Raw genomic sequence first — 24274 nt, 5'->3', positions numbered from 1 at the left:
GTTACACGCATAACATGATATCGATGTGTAACATGTATACGTAGATGGTACTATCGTACTTTCGCGTTGAAAACTTTATAGTTCAATTCCATTGTACCTTAAGTCGTCCTTGGATTTCTGGCATACGCCCCTATAAACCCTAGAATATCTTAGGAATTTGCAGATCGTTTTCGAGTCAAGACATCGTGCAATTCGCTCCTCTCCTTTTCACGTTCTTTCTTTCTTTCTATCTCTTTCGTCGATAGAATTTTCTTCTCCAATACCTTCATTTATCGTTGCAATCTCTTTTAGCAATCTCTGCGCCTTTTGATCGATGATATCCGTTTGATTTTGTATCTTTACGTTGGTTTTTCTACTATTTCCTGGTATTGTTGTAATTTCTTCTATTCGTAATCGTCAAAGTGTCTCTCTCATTTCTAAAATCCTCCTGATATTGTTACGCCCACTTAAACATTTATTTTTATTGTTAGATCGTCCTTTTTGTTACGCGTGTGCTGTTTTCTTTTTACTGCTAGAATTTTACTTTTTGAGATCGATGCTGTTTTTCACTGGTGGAGTTCTTTTTCTGGCCCAAATTGATATCTTCCGTGGGTGTTTAGGTTCTCGAAACAATTATTATAGATATTTATTAATCCATGTGCACGTAAATCGAGAAAGAGTATGAGAAATATTCATAACATCTATTGTTTTTACGGCAGAATTCACAATAAAGGAATGCATGCCATTATGGTTCATTAGATTGCTTGAAAAGGATTAAAAGCTTTATGATTCTGTTTCATACAGATTGTATACAAACGAACTAAAACGAATCACGATACGGTTAAATATTGAAACAACTGCAGATTGTAGCGAATTAAAAAGTTGCTCGTCGATCTTTCAAGTGAAAAGATCCCCTATTGACTCTATTGCTGTACGATCGCCGATATTTTTCCAAATTAACGTGTGAGAAATGTTAGCCGAGTTATAATTCGCTTATGTGATATATGTATCGCACATAGGGTGTTTTCCATTTTTTTAGTCAAACTATGAGAGCATAATCTACAAGTGAAAATAAGAAAAAGATATTACATAAAATTTAGCAGTAAACTATTTATGCAAATGCATATTTTTTATGGATATAAAATTGATTTAAAAAATGCACCCGAGGTAGAGAATTATTTTATTTATTAAATATAACAAATAACAACATTTCGTTAGTGAGACCTGACATGAACTTGTAAATAAAATACTCAAATACATTTTTTATGTTTTATATTCTGTGTATTTTTGCAGCTTGAAAATTCCCATAAATGTGTAAAAATAGTCGACCAACTCGTCATAAATCATAAATAAATAAATCAAATTTATTATGTTGAAGATATCGTGAGAATATTATCAAATATCAACAACTAACTTATTAATTAGTTGTGTTAATTCTTCCTGCGTTGTTACTTTTATATATTCTGCAACAACAAATTTGTTCCCATGCGCATATTTTATATTTCAAACTGTGTTCGATATTGGCTGATAACTTTGTAATAAAGCGTTTACTGTGAAATTCGCTACAACAGATTTCTCTTATTTTCGCTTGAAAATTCCCTTACCTTTTTAACGACAAAATAGAAAATACCTTGTATAAGAATTATTGAAGCTAAAAAGCGTGGTAATAGCTACGTTTCGTTGCATTATGATTCTTCTGAGAATACTCAAAACGCAAGGACTCTTGCAGTAGAATAAGGAGCCACGAACAGACTTACTTCATTCACGTGATCGTAGTTGTATTGAGGTGCACGTCAATGCCATCTGCACATATCGACTTAGCGGATTCCACTCCGTGTCCCATCGTAATTAAAACGGTTTAAGATAAAGAGTTGACATGCTTGAACGAGTCCTCGTCGCCGGGAATTTATCCACTGTGCGAATATTCAAACGTCCATACGTACCATCGTAGTTGGCCTTAATTAAAATTTCTTAATCGCCTTCAACAGTGGTAAATGGAACTCATTTTGCGGTTACTTGAACCGCTATTTCAACCACATAATACGCAAATACGATTTACAAATTGTTAAATACCGATGACACAATGAAGGATTAAGCAATAAAGAGGATGGAGAGAGAATAAGGAAGTCGTGAATAACTGAATAAATCATGATTTAAATCCTGTTCTACATTGTAGAGTGCATTGTGTAAAATATATTCCTTCTTGAACAAATTCACCAATAGTTCCGTAGATGTTATAACGACCGGGTAAAGAACCATAGTTTCGAAAATATCTAAGAGAAATGTTAGAATAAAAATTAAGAATTTCCCGCGTATTTATTTCCGTAATTTTGTCACAAATTTGAACTGATATCAGTAATTTCACAAAAATTACAAAAAAACAAATTCACTGTTTCAAACTCTAAAGTTAGTGTGTTCCCTTGAACGACGTCAAATACAATTTTCGTATCTGGGAAAACCACTCGACTTGAATTACAGAACATGTTGTTACATAACACCAGGAGGCAAATAAAAATGCAATATTCGAAAAGACTTGTTGATGGAATATGAAATATCGTCCCTGTGGTTCGATATTGGAGTTTCAACGATGGTAATATCATGGATTACATAATAGCACCGCTTTCACGAAATCGCGACTCGATTCGAACATATGTTTGAATTTTGAATACACGAAAATTGGCCGTCTTCTGAAATATGGATCAGTGAAGTGTACACCGTGTGGCCTCGAATGGAGGCGTTTTCTCGCCCCTCTCCCCATCCCTCTCTCTTTCTTTCTCTCTCTCTCTCTCTCTCTCTCTCTCTCCTCCCTGCCATTTCGTTCTCCGACCAAATATTTGGTGCAAACATTCGACTCTGATTTTATAATTCCGGTCGAGTGGGGCATAGCTCTTTCAAAGAAACTGCCTACCATTTCAAAGTAGTTTCGTGCTTTTCCCACCTGGCCATATATGCATAGCTACACAGTGATCCGTGAAACGAATGAATTTACTGCGACGGAAAAAGCAACTGTTTGTTTCTCTTGCGGCACTAAACGAATCCACAGCGAAACAGGCGCCGCGAGGACCTTACGCCCTCGTTCGTTTGGCTAACCGATTATACGAGCAAACTTTTTTATCACGGTACAAACATAAGCCGATTATAGATCTGTCGGTTTAATCTGTTGTATGGCGAGATAGCAATTTTGTAAGTAAACTTAGCGAGGAGCAATTTTGAGGTATTATCGCTGTACGAGTGAGTAACTTTAAAACTAGCACACAAATCACGTCGAGCGAAAAATTTGCATGGTTAATTCGAAAGTTATTCGACAAATTACGGACAGCCAGCAAATGCTAAAGTGTGTCGTTTCGTAGATGTCAGTAACAAAAAGCTGGCAAAAATTTCGCTTGTTTTTCCTGGATCAAGCGTGTATCAGATGGCGTTCAAAGCTTACTTTTCATGGAAGACATGTGGGATATTCAGATTCATGTTTTATCGTTGGTATTTTACCCTTGCGGTAGAGAAAGGTGCGATTGTTCTTATCCAGGAGGGATAATGGAGCGCGCTGATTCTGGGTTTTATCGATTCGCGTTGGGAATAATGTATGTAACGGCCACCAGATGGAGGTAGTGTTCGCTAACGGAAGCTATCTTCAACTCTCTCGTCGAATACTCAACTGAAAAGTTTGGCTTGCTTTTACGATGAAATTGCAGCATAGATGGCACTTATTTACGTGATATAACCAAAGGAAATGGATATTAAAAGAACGTCTACTTTTTCATGGTTCCAAAAGGAAATTTTTATTAAGCCATCGTAAAATACCATTTCTATGCATGTAAAGTATCACTTAATTAAATTCGAAAAAATATGTGGGATAAAATCACTTTGGAATATATCATGGTCTCCCGGTGTTCCTAAAGACACATAAATTGAAAAAAATGACGGACATTATATCCATTGGAATACTATAAAAAGACATAAAACGTATTGTCAATATTTCTCGAAGTTTTACCAGGGGATTCAATATCCGTACCGTGAACCGTAGTAAAGGTCTTATTTATGAGTTTAATACCTATCGTTAATCCAGCCTAGCAATTGCTGCTAAATTAGAAAAAAAATATTAGGGATATACTTCTGAAAGGATGCCTGTGGAAGCGCCATGCAAAGAAATTTGACATTTTCAATTGGAATTCGATGAGAGGAAAATGTTACCGTAATAACACCTGTTCTTTCATGACATTTGTTGTTTTGAAATGCATACTTTCGTCGAATTACGACTAGAACGGCGCAGACACAGAATTTCTTTTAGAATACCATTCCCGACTCTATGAGAGGACATCAGTTACCATATATCGGGAATAACGGTGATTGCGCGCAAAGTGCGACAATGTTGTGATATCGTAAATTTCTGGTCAGTTGAACTATCTATTACGAATTAACCAATGGCAATAAAAGAAACAAAATATCAAGAATTTCTCTAAAAAAATCGGAAACTACATGAAGATTGCTAAAAACCAAATACCTCGAAAAATTCTGTGAGTGAATTGCATAATGTCTGTCCCATTTCGACCAGAATACTACGAATCGACGTTTGCGATTTAACGGATAGTGGTTGGCATAAGGTAACGGAATCGTTTGGTATTCCAACGACGCTCTGGTCAACTTAAATGCTCTTGATTGCATCGATTGTAGCGTAAAAATGGCATCATCGAACCCGATAGGTCGTATCGTGTACATACCATGTCACTTTGATTCCGAAATTGACCGCGGAATTGTTTCCTTCGTAACTATGCATAACTCTTAACGCGCGGAGCAAATAGTATCATTTTAATTTGTATAGAGACATTGTAATGCAGTTACAAAGTCTCCTTGTATAATTAAACTTACTAGTAACATTATAAGTTATTATTGTTATAAGTTATTAGTATGCAAAAATGCTATCTTATCTTTAATTAAACTGTAATTAAACTTGATGTCTTTATTTATATCAAAAATATAAATATGCATAAACATTCGTAGCTCATAATAGAATTAGCTTCAATTAACATAATTAAAAATATACCGAGATTTTGGTTTCTTTGATACACTTCCCAGTTTTACTTCGTTTCAATTAACTCCTATGTTTTTAGTTTCTCTTTTGTACGCGCGACCTCTATGAAGCACAACAAGGCGTCTTTTCATAGCGTTAGAGAAAAATGGCATAATACTATTATCGAGACATTTTAACTTCGATAATAACATAGGTTTCAATCATTGCACGCATCAAGATTGCTTTAATTCCTCTTCAGTAATTTCCAACAGATAGGCTACGTACAAACTACTGTCGCGTCGAGTGCGATAAAACCACAGCCGTCATACCGAAAGTTATGGATTTGAACCAGCGGCGAAGTTCTACTAACTCGACATCGTGTAAATTAATCGCGGGAAACTTTGAGCGGCTGCACTGAAAAGTTACCATACAGAATTTAAAATAAACGTTGATTCATTTTTCCCTCGTTCCTTGTTAGCTTCCTTTATTCTTTTTTTTTTTTTTTTTCGTTACTAGAGTACATACACTACCATTCACAAGTATCTGGACGCTTTTGATTAACTAGAATTTTACAGAAATGTACGCAATAATAAATTAAAAATCGGAAACAGCACTAACTATGTTTCTTGTAGAATCAATAAATAATTATACATTTAAATGATCTCTTTAGATCCTCGATCCTTAACGTTTCATACAATTATACTTCCTCAAACATTTATTTCTATTGGGAAAACTTCAAACCTTTCATTTCATGGGCGTATAGTATAATGAATTGTACAGTGTAAACGAGATATCGATAATTAGAAATTTTTCAAATATTTAAAAAATTTAAACGGAGGGGAAAATTAAGCTTGGATATACCAAGTTCGCTTTTGAATTTAATTTATATTGCAAATTGGAAAATCTGAAGATACGTAATTACAAAATAGTAGCAGATATGCAATTAATAATTCCATTAATCATTATATATAATTATTAATAATTTATATTAATTATTCCATATTGGTTTCTAAATGTCAATGTAATTGTATCGTAATATCCTATTATACGCAGTTATGGCAATTATAAAGAATAAAAAGCTTGCAGGTTCATTTAAATAACTCTTTGATTAAAATACATTTTATATCTATATACTAATCTATATATTTAGTCTATATACCTAGTCTATATACTTATAAAGTCTATATACTTTAGAACTGCTGAGCACATAAAATAAAGTATCAAATGTTTTCTTTTTTTATAAACACTGAAACACGTTCAGATATCTCATTATGTTAGTGGTATTTAGTATATTCGATTATTAGAAGCTTTCTTTGAGATAGACACGAAATCCATTAAGATTTTGCGTCGACGGGTCTTATTCCTCTTCCCTCGGGACATTCATCGACCAATGTATTTTCCTTTCATGCTGTATTTTCCTTTTGCGTTGGCACGGAGACCAGACTGTACCGTGTATACCTTTATAGCAATTTCAACGAAACGCCAAACCCGCTTAGGGTATCCCTATTTGCTTCCTACTTAACCAAACCAAACAGGATGGCATAACGATTGGTAAATAAGCGGCAAATCTGGACCACCCACTATCGTTTTGTAGCTGAAGCATGTGGGTTATGAAGATGACAGTGATTGCGGGGCGCCCATTTTATTCGTTTGGATGGAACAGGGTCAATCATAACTTGGTGACAGAAGGAAGGGTGGTAAAATTTCGGATAACCTGAAGAAGATACTGTTCCAAAAATACCACAAAATTATCTCTCTCTCTCTCTCTCTTTCTCTCTCTCTCTCTCTACCTCTCCCTTTCTGTTTGCTTGTTTAGTAGAGACGATATAATTGGAAAAGAAAATGAATGGAACACAAAAAAGGAAAAATAGATGGCAAACAGGAAATGACGAAACACGAATCTGTGAACATACGTATCACTGTCAATTGATCTGGTTAATCCGACGACAAAAACATCAACGTTTTAAACCGAGATAAAAAGAATAAAATAAATATCTATCAAACGAGTTGAATATATAAAAACCACGAATCTTCTGTTTATATTTCGTTTGGAATTGAACAGTTGAAAGTTGAATTTAAATACACTGAAATTTATCAGGACTTTAACGAAACGATTGTGAACACGATACAAAGGACAAATCGCAAGTATCAGTGAGGAAAAGGAACCATCGAGCAAATCGAGAATTAATAGGATTAATTGTTACAACGGCGAGTCAATATCTCTGCTTACCTCGAAGCTTGTTGAACGAAGATCTTCTCCTTTCAATGGATCCTGTTCCTGGCTCTATAATTTTATTAAAAGTCCGTCTTTTTATCGTAATCGATCAAACGGACCTCCAGTAGCAGCTGTATACCGACAGAATCCATTTCTGCGTGGTAGATGATTCGACACTTGCAGAATTATATTCACGCTGGAAAATTGATCGACACTCCCGATAGACCGAAATTACATTGGTATATGCGGCGAAATTTTTACAGTAATTTAGAAGCGAAGCATATTAGAGTAATTTGTCGATTAATCGCGAGCAAAGGCTACGAAATTTCCAACGAAAGCATAAATTAACCAAATATATAAATTAACGCAATTTCCTATCTCACCATCGATCCACAATACGAGTCGTGTACGAATGAATTGCGATCGCAACCAACGAAACTCGAAGATTAAGAGATTAGCGGAATTTTATTTTTTCGTGTTACTCGTTTCGACGTGGCAGACTTGAAATCCTCGTTACATATTAATGAATCGTTCACGAACGTCCCAAGATCGCGACCAACGAAATTCGAAAACTAAAAAATTAGCGAAGTTTTATGTTTTTGGCACATTTGCCAATTATTTCTACGCGAGAAACTAAAAACCTTCGTCACATGTTAACGAATCTACGAACGTTTCGCGACTAACGAAACTCAGAGCCGGAATTTTGTTTCCTTCCTTCGTTTTGTCGTCGTCGTCGTTCGGTCGTCAATCGTTTTGACAGGAGAAACTTGAAATCCTTGCCACGTGTTATTGAATCTACAAACGTTTTGCCATCCACAACTATCGAAACTCAAATATCAAAAAATTTGCGTATTTCTTTTTTCTTCGTGCAGTACGATTAGCAATTATTTCAGCACAAAATGCTTGAAATCTTCGTCACGCGTTCGTACACAATTCACGGTATAACAGCGTACAACTGGCGATCGTAACTATCGAATCTTGCAGACTGAAGAATTAGCGTGCTTTTCTTTCTTCTGAACCAATCGTTTCGGCGCGAGGAACTTGAAATTCTACAACTGTATGCGTCACGGTTCGATGTGTATCTGTTGGTTGTTGTCACTTACCATAGGAATTCTAATTGAATTCCAAGTGGATTCGCAAACGCAACAAGGAACGCGGCGCTGCGTAGTCGTAATCTGGTCGATTCTAGAAATTCCTGGCGTGGCTAATCCGCCGGAGTGACCATCGGTGACGATGGGGAAAGAAAAATACGGTGGAGGATGCAAAATAAATAACGCCTCTGTTTGACTACTGTTGCGTCGTATTGATTTAATCCAGATCGACCAAATGCAACAGATGCATTCCTACGGGAAATCATTGCCACTTATGAACGCGAGCTCTCTTCAGCGATTCCAAATTGGCGCGGAATATTTATCCTCGCGCGGTTTATGTGTACTCCTAATTCATTATATCATTTGCACGAATGTTGCATCCATGATAATGTAATTAAACCGATTGTATAATTAGATATTTCAGTTATGATTTATCCACAATTCAACGTGACTGTCTATCGTGAATTTCTAATTAACTCCGATTAAATTACATCATTCAGTATACAAGGAAATTCGTCGTACGGAATCTGCTTACCGAATTTGATTTGACAAAAATACAATTGGAATATTGGGTGGTTGATTGTAGTATATGGTAGAAAAAGGTTGAACAGAGAAATAGATTAACGTGAACATTCTTCCTAGATCGAATAGGTGTGTTTTTGATTACGATTTGAAAAAAAAAACGGGTGGTTCGAGGGGGCGCGCCCTTCAGCCAATGTCAGGCGTCGAAAGAGGAGAAAGAGTAGACAAAACGATGCATCGTGTTTTGCGACTGCGTCGAGGGAGCCGTGGATCCTCAACGAATCCCAGTTCCGCTTCAGTTTACGGCGCGCTGTCGATTTCGACGAATTGAAATCTCGAAGTGAATCCATCGGTGGATTTTCTCCTTGTAACAATAAATGATTACGACCTACTCTAAACATCCTATTTGAAAAAGTTATCTGTAGTAATAATTACCTGTAATAATAATAAAAAGTATTAGACGTACGATAGCAATCACGATAATAGATAGAAACGTTAGAAAAGTAATACGTAGATTAATAAGCTTTGACATTTCATATTCTACATTTCGGCTAAGTGATTTCCTTCTAATCTCCACCATTTTATCACAGTGGTAAAAATAAAGAAACAAATTCGAATTTTTTCATGGAAATCTGAATTTCTTTACGGCCGGCTGATTTTCATTTTAATTTCTTATATTCTAGTTCCATAGATTCTTGTTTGAAAGCCAAAGAAGAGTATCTCGTCGACTTGAACGTCTAAGGAACGTGAAACGACGAAGCACCGGGTTGCGACAACGTAACGAGTGAACTTGCCAGAACTGAACGCGTGTGAAACGCGGCGAATTTAAGCGGAGCGGATCTACGAAGACCAAAGTCCTACACCGGTGGAAAGAGGAGGACAGAGCAAAAGGTATTATTTACGAAATCTCTTACGAATCGAGTTACCGATAAACAGAACACATCGAGTTAAGTCCGTTCGACTTTATTTTACAAGATGACCAAATACGAAAGCGTTCGTAAAATTCTGATATCATTAGAAATAATTGCAAGCACATTTGCAGCTTACAGAGGAGTTACTTTAATAATTTTTAACGGAAAATCGGTCCGAAATAAAAACTACGAGATAATTCTCGACGATAGATTTTTAGATAGACTTTTAGATTTGACGATAATTAATATATAGAATAAAAAGTAGTGCGGAATATTGAAAATAATTTGATAATCGAAGGATACAAAAGGACAATTAAATATTTCGTTTATGACGAATCATCGAACTTGTGAAAAATTTAAAGATACAAAAATGCAGACAAATATTGAAAAATATGTGATATAACTAAAGTAGAGTATTCTTTCCAATATTTATGATAATTTTGAGATTAAGATGATTTATGGTGTTCTGAAGATGAAACAAATCTCCGTTTACATTTAATTGTTGTATACGTATCTTTAAGAAATATGTGTTTGTGGATCAACTTGACCGAGAAATCTGCCAATTATGAGTTCACAAAAAGTGTGATTTTTCATGGACCATACGAAAAAGATTTTGTCATGCGGGGTAAAAAAATAGAGCGCAACATATATGTACGCAAATACGTGCAGCAGAAGAAGTGGCGAATAATTGATAGGCAAACATTTTTTGCTCGGCCAGAGTGTTCTAACACGCGAATATATAGCCAGACTTGCAAGTGGTTTTCTAATTTTAAACATTAATGCCTTGGGTCCGACAATGTGTGATCACGATGTTGTTAACGTCGTTTTAAATTAACAACGTGTATCCATTTTCACGAGTAATTCGTATTGAATTATCGTCGAACCACTGTCTTTTCTTTGCATCGCGCTTTCGAGACAATATTCTTCTGTAAATTATCCATTAACGAGTTTCCTCAATATAGTATGTGTGTTGCACGAAACATGTTAAAACTTGATTAACCCTATATCAAAAGAAAGACTGGCGATTATATTGGGAAAATTTGACAGAAATCTGAAAATGTTTACGAGCAAGGGATTACGAGCTTCATAAAAGGCACCGACGTATTTGAACAGTCGTTTTTCGTTATATTAGACATCATCCTTTGTTTCTTCAAACAGAAAATTCATATGCATGAAACTACCCCTCAAAACGATTGCGAGTAGATTTCATATTCATTTAAAATTTTTCAAATATTACAGTCTCATTACAATGCTAATAAAGTTTCGAAATGTTTTATACGACACACGTACAAGTGGTTTGATAATTCTCCGAACACTTTCATGAACCATCGTATTTTACCCGATACTACGTATAGTGTGCAAAGAAATACAGCGAATAATATTGCAATGTACGCGAATAATTTGATAGAAATTATATTCTGCCTAGGTCCGATATTTCATGGCATTTAAAATACGGTCGAAAAAATTCGTGTAAATGTGGACCGTCGAGTTGATGGTCATATAAATTGTATTTCACGAATTGTAGTTCGTGCACGAAGAGCGAAATTAAACTCAGCTGCTTATACGTGACAAAATTAATACGGATGGAAGGGAATTTTGATTAAAACTAAGGAAAAAATTCGACTGGAATAAGTTCGAATAAAGCCTTTGATTTATCAACCTATGATCATTGAAGCGAAGAAGCGTTTGCAACAAAAATGGAAAAACGAATATGTATAGAGAAACTAGCGCATGTATGGAAAATAGAGCGAGGGAAGAAGTTTCTAGTTATTTTGTTCGATAAGAGTTTCGGCGAATTGGCGTGGCTTGCCGCTTGCGGCAAATTTCCAGTTTATTAGATGAACATGCAGAAATCTGCATGATAAGAAAACTCTGTTAATTTTAATTCGCCTGGCGTAAGAAAACTACGGGAATAAAAAAACATTTTCTACTTCTTCGCAACTAATTTTTCAATTTATCTGAATCGGCAGCCACTCGCTTATTTATGAAAGGAATAATTCCATAACGCGAATTTTATTCACTTTGAATGCAGATTAACAAACATTCCACTAATTGTTCTAAAATTAAATTCGTAACAAAGTTCTCTATTTATATTTAAGTTTATCGAGAGAGCTAGTTGTTCCATCTAAAGAACTATGTTAATATTAAATACCAAAGTGGTTTCCAGAGGTAGGAGAAAATCAAAGGTAAAGGGAAATCAAGCAGGAAGATTGTATCAAGAAGTAATGTATTCCGTGACCGTCAGTTAAGCGTACAGTGGTTGCTTCTCGTGTCAACTAAGTTTGACATAGTACCTCAAGTTTCTTGGAAATGGTGTTGCTAACACTTACCGTTTCTCATTTGCATCAAACTAGGGCCTTGGTAAACTGCTGAATAAATTTATTTTAGATTAACAAAATAAAAAGTGGCGAGTCATTACTGTCTCTCTTTCTCTCTCTCTCTCTCTCTCTCTCTCTCTTTTATTTTGAGTTTAGAAATGTTTAATAAATACTTACAGTCGATGGATTTGTTTGCTTTGAATCTCTTACGTAGATTGCCAAAAGAACAGTTAAATTTGATGGGAAACTAATAATACCACATCAAACACGACTATTCACATGGCACACGTCATACTAATTATTCGAGAAATTCTATTATAATAATTGTCTCCTCTAAATTGCTTTTTACGATGTTACTTGAACAACGTGTACGTGTTACTTCGACAATCTGGACTTTTACGACATTTCCAAATTTTTCAATGCCAGTTATGGTTAACAGCTGGACGTTTTATTGCTAAGATTTTCCGCTGAGATTGCGTCGTGCAAGGTCCTTTAATACGCACAAGAAATACGAAAAGCGGCAGTAAATCGAGACTCACGGGAATCCATAAAAAGGATTCACAGAAACCTTACGATACCCTTGACGTTTCCAAATTTCGTAAGTTTACCGCGATCTTCGCGATTAAAAACGTATGTAGCTCCTTCTATTTATTGTACAAAGGGTAAGCTTGCTCCTCCTTTCTGTGTAGAAGAAACTGGAAAAAAAGAGAGTATCAGTCCCTCTTTGGACTTTGTCCCTTTAAATAAGATGCAAATAAACCCGAAATAAATTATTCCAGAGCTCTCTTATACAGTTGGATCTTATTACTAAAATTTTGTAAGTCACGCGAGACACAAATTGTTGCTGTTAAATTCTCATGACGAATAGTAAAGAGCTTGTTAAGAAAAAAAAGGGGCGGAGTCTCTTGTAGCTCTGGAATATTTAATTCTGTTCTTTTGTTTATCTTTAACAAATGTACGTGATTTATCCAGGATTTTAAAATGATTGGTAAATACTTTCTTACTATTCCTGGTATTCGGCTTCGAGCTGTTCGTTGGACGTTGAGTGAAATCACTCAAAGTCACGAAAGTCACTCGATTATCGAGTACCCTCAGCATCTAGCAAAAAGAGTAGAACGGTGAATACGCTATAGACCTTGTCAAATAAACAGGGGCTTACGAAAGTATTGTATCTGAATACGTCTCATAAAAAAAATTTTATAAACATGTTGCGTGTATTATAAATTATTTTATCTGTTAAATTGCACATTTTCCTTAGCAGATTTAATTTTATAAAGTTACATACCGCTTGTCTCGCACCATTTTAATTTCCTTACCCTCATATCCACGTTCCTATTGATTATTCGATGCAGAGATAAACCTAGCGTCACGATTAATTAAAAGAATCATATTAAATCCATTCAGCCATTATATCATGTCCATATTACCATAATTATCGTACTATATTTCTACTATATTTCTGTGATATCTGTTGAAGTATTATCTTCCATTTTATCCTATATATTATCTTCATTTAATATCTACCCAAGTATAAATATACGCTGATTCATTAATATTACAGCAAAGCACGGCTTCCTTGATGACGATCAAATATCAGCACACGTTCCTTGAAACATAATAACTTTATTAAAATCCAGCCAAGCGACTTCATCTTTTTGGGGAAGTTAGAAAGATTAGATTACTGGATGACATGTAAAGATAATTTGAAGAAATAGCAATACCGTTGGAATTTCGAAATAGGAAGTAAAGGTCACTTTTTACGTCTTTTTTATATGGGCCTGTAGTAAAATTTAAACAACACATATTATATCAGTTAGACTAGACTACGGATTTTTATATAAATTCATATTTTCGAGAATGCAATTAAGAGAGAAGAACCTCGGTAGAAAATTGTTTTACCTAACAAGTATTAGAGAAATCATAGTACTTTGAATATTTTAAGTATTTTTTATATTATTATATATATAATGTTCAATAATTGGATAGTTCCGGGATCGATTCTGAAGTCTGAAAATCGAGTTTTTTTTATTATGAAATAATTAAAAATACAAAAATAAACAATTAATATGCGTCTATAACAATAAATAACGATAATTATCAACACGGGAAATAACAAGTCTTTGGTAGAATGTTTACCTGAAAATCGAGAATCGATTTTCAACGTCCTCAGCTACCGATATTTCTTCTTCAGTCTTTAAATCTTATATCTTCAGTCTTTAAAATCTTAAATAACTATTCTGTAACCTTGCCTGTCTATAATGTAACTCTCTGTCCGTCCGTTTGGGAAAAACGTGCTTCTTCAAATGGTCGTCCGTAAAACAAAGGAAGATCGTTCTATCCGTGAAACACAGCCTGTCGTGCTACCCCTAAAACAGAAAGAATCTCTATCCTACATGAACTCTACAGAGTTTACATCTCCCCTCCTCGTGTTGATAATTACATCGTTAATTATCTTCTCTATAAGGGATCAGCTTACTTGAGTGGAAGAAATTCCCATCAGATCTCCGATTACCGTTATCCACTTCATATATGAAGTTTGAAATCCTTCTTAGAATTTTGAGAGGTCCTTTCCTAATTTCTTCCAGCTTATTTCTATTCACTTTGTTTCCATTGTGGGTGAAGACTATATCACTGTGGTGACACTCGACAAGTATTCTTCATATTCTCCATTATTCCCTTAGAGAGGATTTCAATTATTTTTCCATACAGTAAATGATTTGGGGCAAATCCCATTACACTCTGGTGTTATTGTACTCTTCTACGCTTTCTTCTGCGATTTTTGTCCAGTTTCTCTTTTTTTTTCTAATTGATCTTACATCTGATGCTGTTTACTAATGTCTGATTTACCCTCTCGTTTAGTCCATTGGAGGATGGACAGTCAGTAGAGGTGAAAATTAATTTAATTTTCTTCTTTCTCGCATACTCGAATTTCTTTGGATGACACTACTGGGTATCGATCTGCACGGATAATTTTTATGAAATCAGTTTCTCCAATCTTCATATTGTCCCAAAATTCCCATTAGGTTATTTGTTGACTGTATACTTTCTCTTTCGATTTTATCTTGGATTTCGATAGGTAATCCAATGACAATCAGGTGCACCCTCACATCTTCAGGCATTCTTCTTTTTACTTCTTTTACTTCCAATATTAGTCGTCCTTTCTCTATTGCATATTCTATGAACGAACCTGAAAGGTATATAAAATTGTAAGCATATCGTATTACCGACCAACCTTTACTCTTAACCTTTGAGTGCTGAATACTCGCGGCCTATGCCGTCCGTACTTACGGCGCGTATCTAGCGCTGACGATCGCTATGGACGAAATAATTTTTCGGTAGATTGAACTCTATTGATTGACTATTCAAAGCACAAATCGTTATAAGTTATAGCAATTCTTTTGCGCGATATTAAATGATTGAAGAAATTTTTTAATTATTTTTAATTATTTATTATAAACATTGAAATTTACAATTAACTAGAATTTGGGTAATAAACTAGAAAACTAAATTTAGTAAATAGAACACAAGTTAATAATTTAATTGTATGTGAAAATCTCAGTGCTTGAGAAAACTAACAAAACCATATGTAGAGTTTTCTTACAAGTGGTGATCACTTCAACAATAAGGAGACACTTTTGGCATTTTTTTTAATGCCGTAAGGAATGCATTTATATTTATTTCACACAAATGTAATAGTATTACTTCTACGTAGGTGTTTGGAACAATTGAGAAACCTATACATGTGTCCTTAGTCCATGCCAGTCACTTACAGAAAACAAGTATATATATCCTTAGTCCTTACTGATAGCTTTCACCAGACACCTATATGGGCCCACAGCACTCAAAGGATTAAAAGTTTTGAGAAATGCTTCCTCCAATCTCCCCAGTTGTGTCCTTCAGCTTTCAGCAGATTCCTTTGGTACCATCTTTCTGCTGTTTTTCCTAGATACTTTCTTAAACCTTTGACTTTTTCCTCATTACCTTTTATTTTGTATCTTTTGCATTCCTCTTCATGCTCCGATATCCAGTCTGTGGCTTTTCGAGTTCCTTCAAATTGTTCTATATTGAAGTTTATTTCCTCTATTTCCCTCTTATCTCATTTTCTGAGAGTCTCTAGAAGTTTTACCATGTCAATTTCCGTCTTTGTTTTTCTTCTGCAAGTTATTTCTGGTTCCTCTAAGACAATGTCTCAGAATGCGAAGCTTGAATCCGTATTGATATACAATGTTGCTGTCTCGTCATCTATTGTGAGTTTAATATTTCTACATTGGCCTACCTTGGTTAGACTGTTTGCGACCTTCTTCACTATTGGTAAACTGAATAATTGTTGATGGTACTTTTCTTCTTGATATTCCGGGGGGAAAATACAGAATATTTCGTCTTCTGGTCTTCTGATAGATTCTATATCTTCTCTATCTTCTACTGTTTCGCGTTCTCGTTCATGACGACGCGTAGGTTAACTTTCAGCAAGATGGCGTAGGGAAAGTAGATTTATAAGGTTCAATAATTGGATAATTCAGGGATCGATTCTAAAGTCTGAAAATCGAGTTTTTTTATTATGAAGTAATTAAAAATACAAAAATAAACAATTAATATGCGTCTATAACAATAAACAACGAAAATTATCTACACGGGAAATAACAAGTCTTTGATACAATTTTTACCTGAAAATCGAGAATCGATTTTCAACGTCCTTAGCTACCAATATTTCTCCTTCCGTCTTTAAATCTTAAATCTTCAGTCTTTAAAATCTTAAATAACTATTCTGAAACCTTATCTGTCTCTAATGTAACTCTCTGTCCGTTCGTTTGGGAAGAACGTGTTTCTTCAAATGGCCGTCCGTAAAACAAAGGAAGATCGTTCTGACAATGAAACACAGCCTGTCGTGCTACCCGTAAAACGAAAAGAATCCCTATCCTACATGAACTCTAGGGAGTTTACATCACCCTCCTCGTGTTGATAATTACATCGCAAAATGCACGTGTGAGATGGAAAGTTCAATAAGGCGGTTATGTATATTAACCCGAAAGAAAGCTCATGGCTTTGCAACGCGTTACACGCAACACGGAATTTCCCTCGCTGAAATAATCCTATTACAAGGATACGATATTCCTTAACAGATCTCGCAATGTAATTCTCCCTCTACAACTTTTTATTAGGTTTGAAACACGAGAGTTTCGAAGCTCTGCAAAGTCTCGCGAATCTAGAAGTCGAGTTTCAACGTATTTTCGCTTCTTATTTTATAGCTGTTAATAATTATTATCTCACTCTGCACGTACATCAAACGAGTACTTATGTAAATCCAAAGGAAACGGAAACAACCGAGAATAATTGAGGATAATTCGAATACGTACCGATTAGTAAAGTGTTTCGCAAAGAAAAAAAAAAGGAAAATTGTATCGGAGAAATAGGGGAAAAACGGTGGCGTACATCAAGCAATCTTTATGGCTGTAATACATTTATTATTCATTTATGTTCATTTTCTATCGCGTAACAGACATTGAAATAACTGACAGAACAAGCATATAAATCTATCGCTTGACCTGGCTTCTCCCGATGGAAAAATATTCACCAGCCTGGGATCGTGCATCGCTAATTACTCCGTTCTACTTTTCAAACGCGTTTCCATCCACACAAAAAATCAAGAAGGCAAACCCTATCGCACAGTCATGAAGAGATGCAAAAGCAAGAAACCAACCAACGACATGCCGATCGACATGGTGGAAGCAGTCCTACAGAGGCTATTCACCATGGGACACGGACCCTCCCATTACGAGGGCCGCGAAGAGGCAGAGACCGAAGAAGTAGGAGACATCAGCTTCAGCGGCGTCATCAGCTTCAGCGTCGTAATCAGCTTTAGCGTCGTCATCAGCTTTAGCGTCGTAATCAGCTTCAGCGTCGGCATCAGCTTCAGCGTCGTAATCAGCTTCAGCGTCGGCATCAGCTTCAGCGTCGTCATCAGCTTCAGCGTCGGCATCAGCTTCAGCGTCGTCATCAGCTTCAGCGTCGGCATCAGCTTCAGCGTCGTCATCAGCTTCAGCGTCGTAATCAGCTTTAGCGTCGTCATCAGCTTTAGCGTCGTCATCAGCTTCAGCGTCGGCATCAGCTTCAGCGTCGTCATCAGCTTCAGCGTCGGCATCAGCTTCAGCGTCGTCATCGGCGAAGGCGATATCGTCGATGCCGCCGGAAGAATGAACACCAAGAAGGCTGCAGGAGTCGATGGAAGACTCCTGGACTGCTGGAAGCAGGAGCTGGAAGCAAGCTAGAACCAGACTGCTGGAAGACGGCCAGAGTTTTTTTTTTTTTTTTTTTTTTATCTCTGTTTATTTGTTCCAGGTTATTTACATATTTTTTTACATCATTTTTTTTCCAGAATAAACGCTGAATTCTAATTGTAGGGTGGTACAGGCAAGAGTACCGATACGCGGCGGTACGACGTAGCCATGCATTATTACATTCTTTTCTCTTTTTTTTTTTTAAGATTATTATTGTTAAATAAAATAAAATTAAGCCGCTGTTGCGCTGTGCTTATGTACGATATTTTAATTTATGTCCTGAAAGCCTGGACGCAAAAACAGGACAGTTCGCTAGCCTATTAGGGAGGGGCTGGGAGGGGATGGACTGGGAGGGGTGGGGAGGGGTGTTCTGTGGGATTAGTATAATATTTGTTTATCTATTTACATATTTACATATTTACACTTTGGTTCGGTGAGCGTTGCCGTTCTGTGGCTCTTTATCTTGTTGTTTTTGTTGTGAATTCCGTATCCACCAATATTTTTTTGTGTTTTTTCTGTGTTTGTCTTCTGTATCCTTTTGGGGGAGAGCCATGTTGTATCTCCACCTAGTGTCTGCCGTGCGACGGCCAGAGTAATACTGCTAAGGAAGCCGGGAAAGGATCCCAATCTCCTTAACGCGTACCGGCCGATAAGCATACTCCCAGCCATGAGCAAGATCTGGGAAAAATGCTATAAGAAGATCATCGAGAGATGCATCGGAACGGACCCGTTCCATCGGAGGCAGTATGGGTTCAGAAAGAAGAATTAGCTTAGCGAATACCGATAAGAACAGGAAGAAGCTGAAACGGGCACAACGAACGGCCCTGTGCATAACAACGACGGCATACCGTACCGTCTCCCACGCGGCACTTTGCGTGTTGACCGGGAATCTCCCGATCTACATAAAGATAAAGATGCTCGGAGAGACTTACGAGAGGAACAAGATCCATAAGACCAAGATCGGCGCGTATGACGGCAACGAGCTGAAGGGGGAACTAGAGGCGCAAGGAAATTAATACCGAATGCGCTGCTATTTACCAAAAAGAAGATGGACATCGATCATCACACCATGCAGCTGTTAACCGGGCATGGGAGTGTGGCGGCACTCGACAAGCCAAATACCACCACTCGACACTAACTAGTGTCGGACGACGGCAGCGCGGTGGTTAACGTCTTAAGTTGCGAACGTTCGGAACCCGGGTTCGAATCCCGGCGACCGGACTCCGATTTTACCTCCACGCACCAAAAAACCGAGGAAAAATCAGCAGTACCCCGGCGCAGCGTCATCTACAGCCCCCAGTGACAATTACTACAGCGGACCACGCCCAACAACTATAACTCACAACACGGCCACCTCAACATCACCAATTTTAAATTCGTGTTCTCTTCTTTTTTTATCGTATTTTTGTTTGTTGATTTCGAAATTTCTTGTTGAGTTTTTGAATGCTTCTCCTCTGTCTCTTTTTAGGTTTATCTTATTCTCCATTATTCCCTTAAGGACGATTTCAATCATTTTTCCATACAGTAAATGATTTGGGGCAAATCCCATTACACTCTGGTGTTATTGTACTCTTCTACGCTTTCTTCTGCGATTTTTGTCCAGTTTCTCTTTTTTTTTCTAATTGATCTTACATCTGATGCTGTTTACTAATGTCTGATTTACCCTCTCGTTTAGTCCATTGGAGGATGGACAGTCAGTCGAGGTGAAAATTAATTTAATTTTCTTCTTTCTCGCATACTCGAATTTCTTTGGATGTCATTACTGGGTATCGATCTGCACGGATAATTTTTATGAAATCAGTTTCTCCAATCTTCATATTGTCCCAAAATTCCCATTAGGTTATTTGTTGACTGTATACTTTCTCTTTCGATTTTATCTTGGATTTCGATAGGTAATCCAATGACAATCAGGTGCACCCTCACATCTTCAGGCATTCTTCTTTTTACTTCTTTTACCTCCAATATTAGTCGTCCTTTCTCTATTGCATATTCTATGAACGAACCTGAAAGGTATATAAAATTGTAAGCATATCGTATTACCGACCAACCTTTACTCTTAACCTTTGAGTGCTGAATACTCCTATGCCTATGCCGTCCGTACTTACGGCGCGTATCTAGCGCTGACGATCGCTATGGACGAAATAATTTTTCGGTAGATTGAACTCTATTGATTGACTATTCAAAGCACAAATCGTTATAAGTTATAGCAATTCTTTTGCGCGATATTAAATGATTGAAGAAATTTTTTAATTATTGTTAATTATTTATTATAAACATTGAAATTTACAATTAACTAGAATTTGGGTAATAAACTAGAAAACTAAATTTAGTAAATAGAACACAAGTTAATAATTTAATTGTATGTGAAAATCTCAGTGCTTGAGAAAACTAACAAAACCATATGTAGAGTTTTCTTACAAGTGGTGATCACTTCAACAATAAGGAGACACTTTTGGCATTTTTTTTAATGCCGTAAGGAATGCATTTATATTTATTTCACACAAATGTAATAGTATTACTTCTACGTAGGTGTTTGGAACAATTGAGAAACCTATACATGTGTCCTTAGTCCATGCCAGTCACTTACAGAAAACAAGTATATATATCCTTAGTCCTTACTGATAGCTTTCACCAGACACCTATATGGGCCCACAGCACTCAAAGGATTAAAAGTTTTGAGAAATGCTTCCTCCAATCTCCCCAGTTGTGTCCTTCAGCTTTCAGCAGATTCCTTTGGTACCATCTTTCTGCTGTTTTTCCTAGATACTTTCTTAAACCTTTGACTTTTTCCTCATTACCTTTTATTTTGTATCTTTTGCATTCCTCTTCATGCTCCGATATCCAGTCTGTGGCTCTTCGAGTTCCTTCAAATTGTTCTATATTGAAGTTTATTTCCTCTATTTCCCTCTTATCTCATTTTCTGAGAGTCTCTAGAAGTTTTACCATGTCAATTTCCGTCTTTGTTTTTCTTCTGCAAGTTATTTCTGGTTCCTCTAAGACAATGTCTCAGAATGCGAAGCTTGAATCCGTATTGATATACAATGTTGCTGTCTCGTCATCTATTGTGAGTTTAATATTTCTACATTGGCCTACCTTGGTTAGACTGTTTGCGACCTTCTTCACTATTGGTAAACTGAATAATTGTTGATGGTACTTTTCTTCTTGATATTCCGGGGGGAAAATATAGCATATTTCGTCTTCTGGTCTTCTGATAGATTCTATATCTTCTCTATCTTCTACTGTTTCGCGTTCTCGTTCATGACGACGCGTAGGTTAACTTTCAGCAAGATGGCGTAGGGAAAGTCGATTTATAAGGTTCAATAATTGGATAATTCAGGGATCGATTCTGAAGTCTGAAAATCGAGTTTTTTTATTATGAAGTAATTAAAAATACAAAAATAAACAATTAATATGCGTCTATAACAATAAACAACGAAAATTATCTACACGGGAAATAACAAGTCTTTGATACAATTTTTACCTGAAAATCGAGAATCGATTTTCAACGTCCTTAGCTACCAATATTTCTCCTTCCGTCTTTAAATCTTAAATCTTCAGTCTTTAAAATCTTAAATAACTATTCTGAAACCTTATCTGTCTCTAATGTAACTCTCTGTCCGTTCGTTTGGGAAGAACGTGTTTCTTCAAATGGCCGTCCGTAAAACAAAGGAAGATCGTTCTGTCCATGAAACACAGCCTGTCGTGCTACCCGTAAAACGAAAAGAATCCCTATCCTACATGAACTCTAGGGAGTTTACATCACCCTCCTCGTGTTGATAATTACATCGCAAAATTCACGTGTGAGATGGAAAGTTCAATAAGGCGGTTATGTATATTAACCCGAAAGAAAGCTCATGGCTTTGCAACGCGTTACACGCAACACGGAATTTGCCTCGCTGAAATAATCCTATTACAAGGATACGATATTCCTTAACAGATCTCGCAATGTAATTCTCCCTCTACAACTTTTTATTAGGTTTGAAACACGAGAGTTTCAAAGCTCTGCAAAGTCTCGCGAATCTAGAAGTCGAGTTTCAACGTATTTTCGCTTCTTATTTTATAGCTGTTAATAATTATTATCTCACTCTGCACGTACATCAAACGAGTACTTATGTAAATCCAAAGGAAACGGAAACAACCGAGAATAATTGAGGATAATTCGAATACGTACCGATTAGTAAAGTGTTTCGCAAAGAAAAAAAAAAGGAAAATTGTATCGGAGAAATAGGGGAAAAACGGTGGCGTACATCAAGCAATCTTTATGGCTGTAATACATTTATTATTCATTTATGTTCATTTTCTATCGCGTAACAGACATTGAAATAACTGACAGAACAAGCATATAAATCTATCGCTCGACCTGGCTTCTCCCGATGGAAAAATATTCACCAGCCTGGGATCGTGCATCGCTAATTACTCCGTTCTACTTTTCAAACGCGTTTCCATCCATACAGAAAAGCAAGAAGGCAAACCCTATCGCACAGTCATGAAGAGATGCAAAAGCAAGAAACCAACCAACGACATGCCGATCGACATGGTGGAAGCAGTCCTACAGAGGCTATTCACCATGGGACACGGACCCTCCCATTACGAGGGCCGCGAAGAGGCAGAGACCGAAGAAGTAGGAGACATCAGCTTCAGCGGCGTCATCAGCTTCAGCGTCGTAATCAGCTTTAGCGTCGTCATCAGCTTTAGCGTCGTAATCAGCTTCAGCGTCGGCATCAGCTTCAGCGTCGTAATCAGCTTCAGCGTCGGCATCAGCTTCAGCGTCGTCATCAGCTTCAGCGTCGGCATCAGCTTCAGCGTCGTCATCAGCTTCAGCGTCGGCATCAGCTTCAGCGTCGGCATCAGCTTCAGCGTCGTCATCAGCTTCAGCGTCGGCATCAGCTTCAGCGTCGTCATCGGCGAAGGCGATATCGTCGATGCCGCCGGAAGAATGAACACCAAGAAGGCTGCAGGAGTCGATGGAAGACTCCTGGACTGCTGGAAGCAGGAGCTGGAAGCAAGCTAGAAATAGACTGCTGGAAGACGGCCAGAGTTTTTTTTTTTTTTTTTTTTTTATCTCTGTTTATTTGTTCCAGGTTATTTACATATTTTTTTACATCATTTTTTTTCCAGAATAAACGCTGAATTCTAATTGTAGGGTGGTACAGGCAAGAGTACCGATACGCGGCGGTACGACGTAGCCATGCATTATTACATTCTTTTCTCTTTTTTTTTTTTTAAGATTATTATTGTTAAATAAAATAAAATTAAGCCGCTGTTGCGCTGTGCTTATGTACGATATTTTAATTTATGTCCTGAAAGCCTGGACGCAAAAACAGGACAGTTCGCTAGCCTATTAGGGAGGGGCTGGGAGGGGATGGACTGGGAGGGGTGGGGAGGGGTGTTCTGTGGGATTAGTATAATATTTGTTTATCTATTTACATATTTACATATTTACACTTTGGTTCGGTGAGCGTTGCCGTTCTGTGGCTCTTTATCTTGTTGTTTTTGTTGTGAATTCCGTATCCACCAATATTTTTTTGTGTTTTTTCTGTGTTTGTCTTCTGTATCCTTTTGGGGGAGAGCCATGTTGTATCTCCACCTAGTGTCTGCCGTGCGACGGCCAGAGTAATACTGCTAAGGAAGCCGGGAAAGGATCCCAATCTCCTTAACGCGTACCGGCCGATAAGCATACTCCCAGCCATGAGCAAGATCTGGGAAAAATGCTATAAGAAGATCATCGAGAGATGCATCGGAACGGACCCGTTCCATCGGAGGCAGTATGGGTTCAGAAAGAAGAATTAGCTTAGCGAATACCGATAAGAACAGGAAGAAGCTGAAACGGGCACAACGAACGGCCCTGTGCATAACAACGACGGCATACCGTACCGTCTCCCACGCGGCACTTTGCGTGTTGACCGGGAATCTCCCGATCTACATAAAGATAAAGATGCTCGGAGAGACTTACGAGAG

The 24274-nt window shown here is 37.0% G+C and overlaps 1 protein-coding gene and 1 long non-coding RNA gene across 8 annotated transcripts in view; both read right to left on the bottom strand.

Moving 5' to 3' along the window:
- Window positions 1-17305, bottom strand: part of LOC100643709 (neuropeptide CCHamide-1 receptor) — a 49458-nt gene extending 32153 nt beyond the window's left edge. For 2 of the 6 annotated variants that reach the window (XM_048411471.1, XM_048411470.1), the window contains exon 1: window positions 1737-2483. The gene's annotated coding sequence lies outside the window, so the exon portion shown is untranslated. Of the gene's footprint in view, window positions 1-1736; window positions 2484-2887; window positions 13648-14349; window positions 14408-14481; window positions 16578-16705 lie in introns of those variants that run through there. The other 4 variants (XR_007226185.1, XR_007226186.1, XR_007226187.1 and 1 more) reach the window with 4 other exon arrangements.
- Window positions 17306-19859: 2554 nt separating this feature from the next.
- LOC125386202 lies at window positions 19860-22481 on the bottom strand. 2 transcript variants are annotated; one of them, XR_007226167.1, is made up of 3 exons: window positions 21798-22424; window positions 21115-21669; window positions 19860-20319 (listed from the first exon to the last, which is right to left on the bottom strand). It is a non-coding gene; the product is annotated as an uncharacterized LOC125386202 (long non-coding RNA). The 2 variants fall into 2 exon arrangements; XR_007226166.1 differs by lacking the exon at window positions 19860-20319 and having other exon boundaries at window positions 20740-21669; window positions 21798-22481.
- Between the last annotated feature and the right edge of the window lie 1793 nt (window positions 22482-24274).

The sequence above is a fragment of the Bombus terrestris genome, chromosome 13 (assembly GCF_910591885.1).
Source record: "Bombus terrestris chromosome 13, iyBomTerr1.2, whole genome shotgun sequence".
NCBI classification, from domain to species: domain Eukaryota; kingdom Metazoa; phylum Arthropoda; class Insecta; order Hymenoptera; family Apidae; genus Bombus; species Bombus terrestris.
This window is presented reverse-complemented; position numbering and strand designations above follow the sequence as displayed.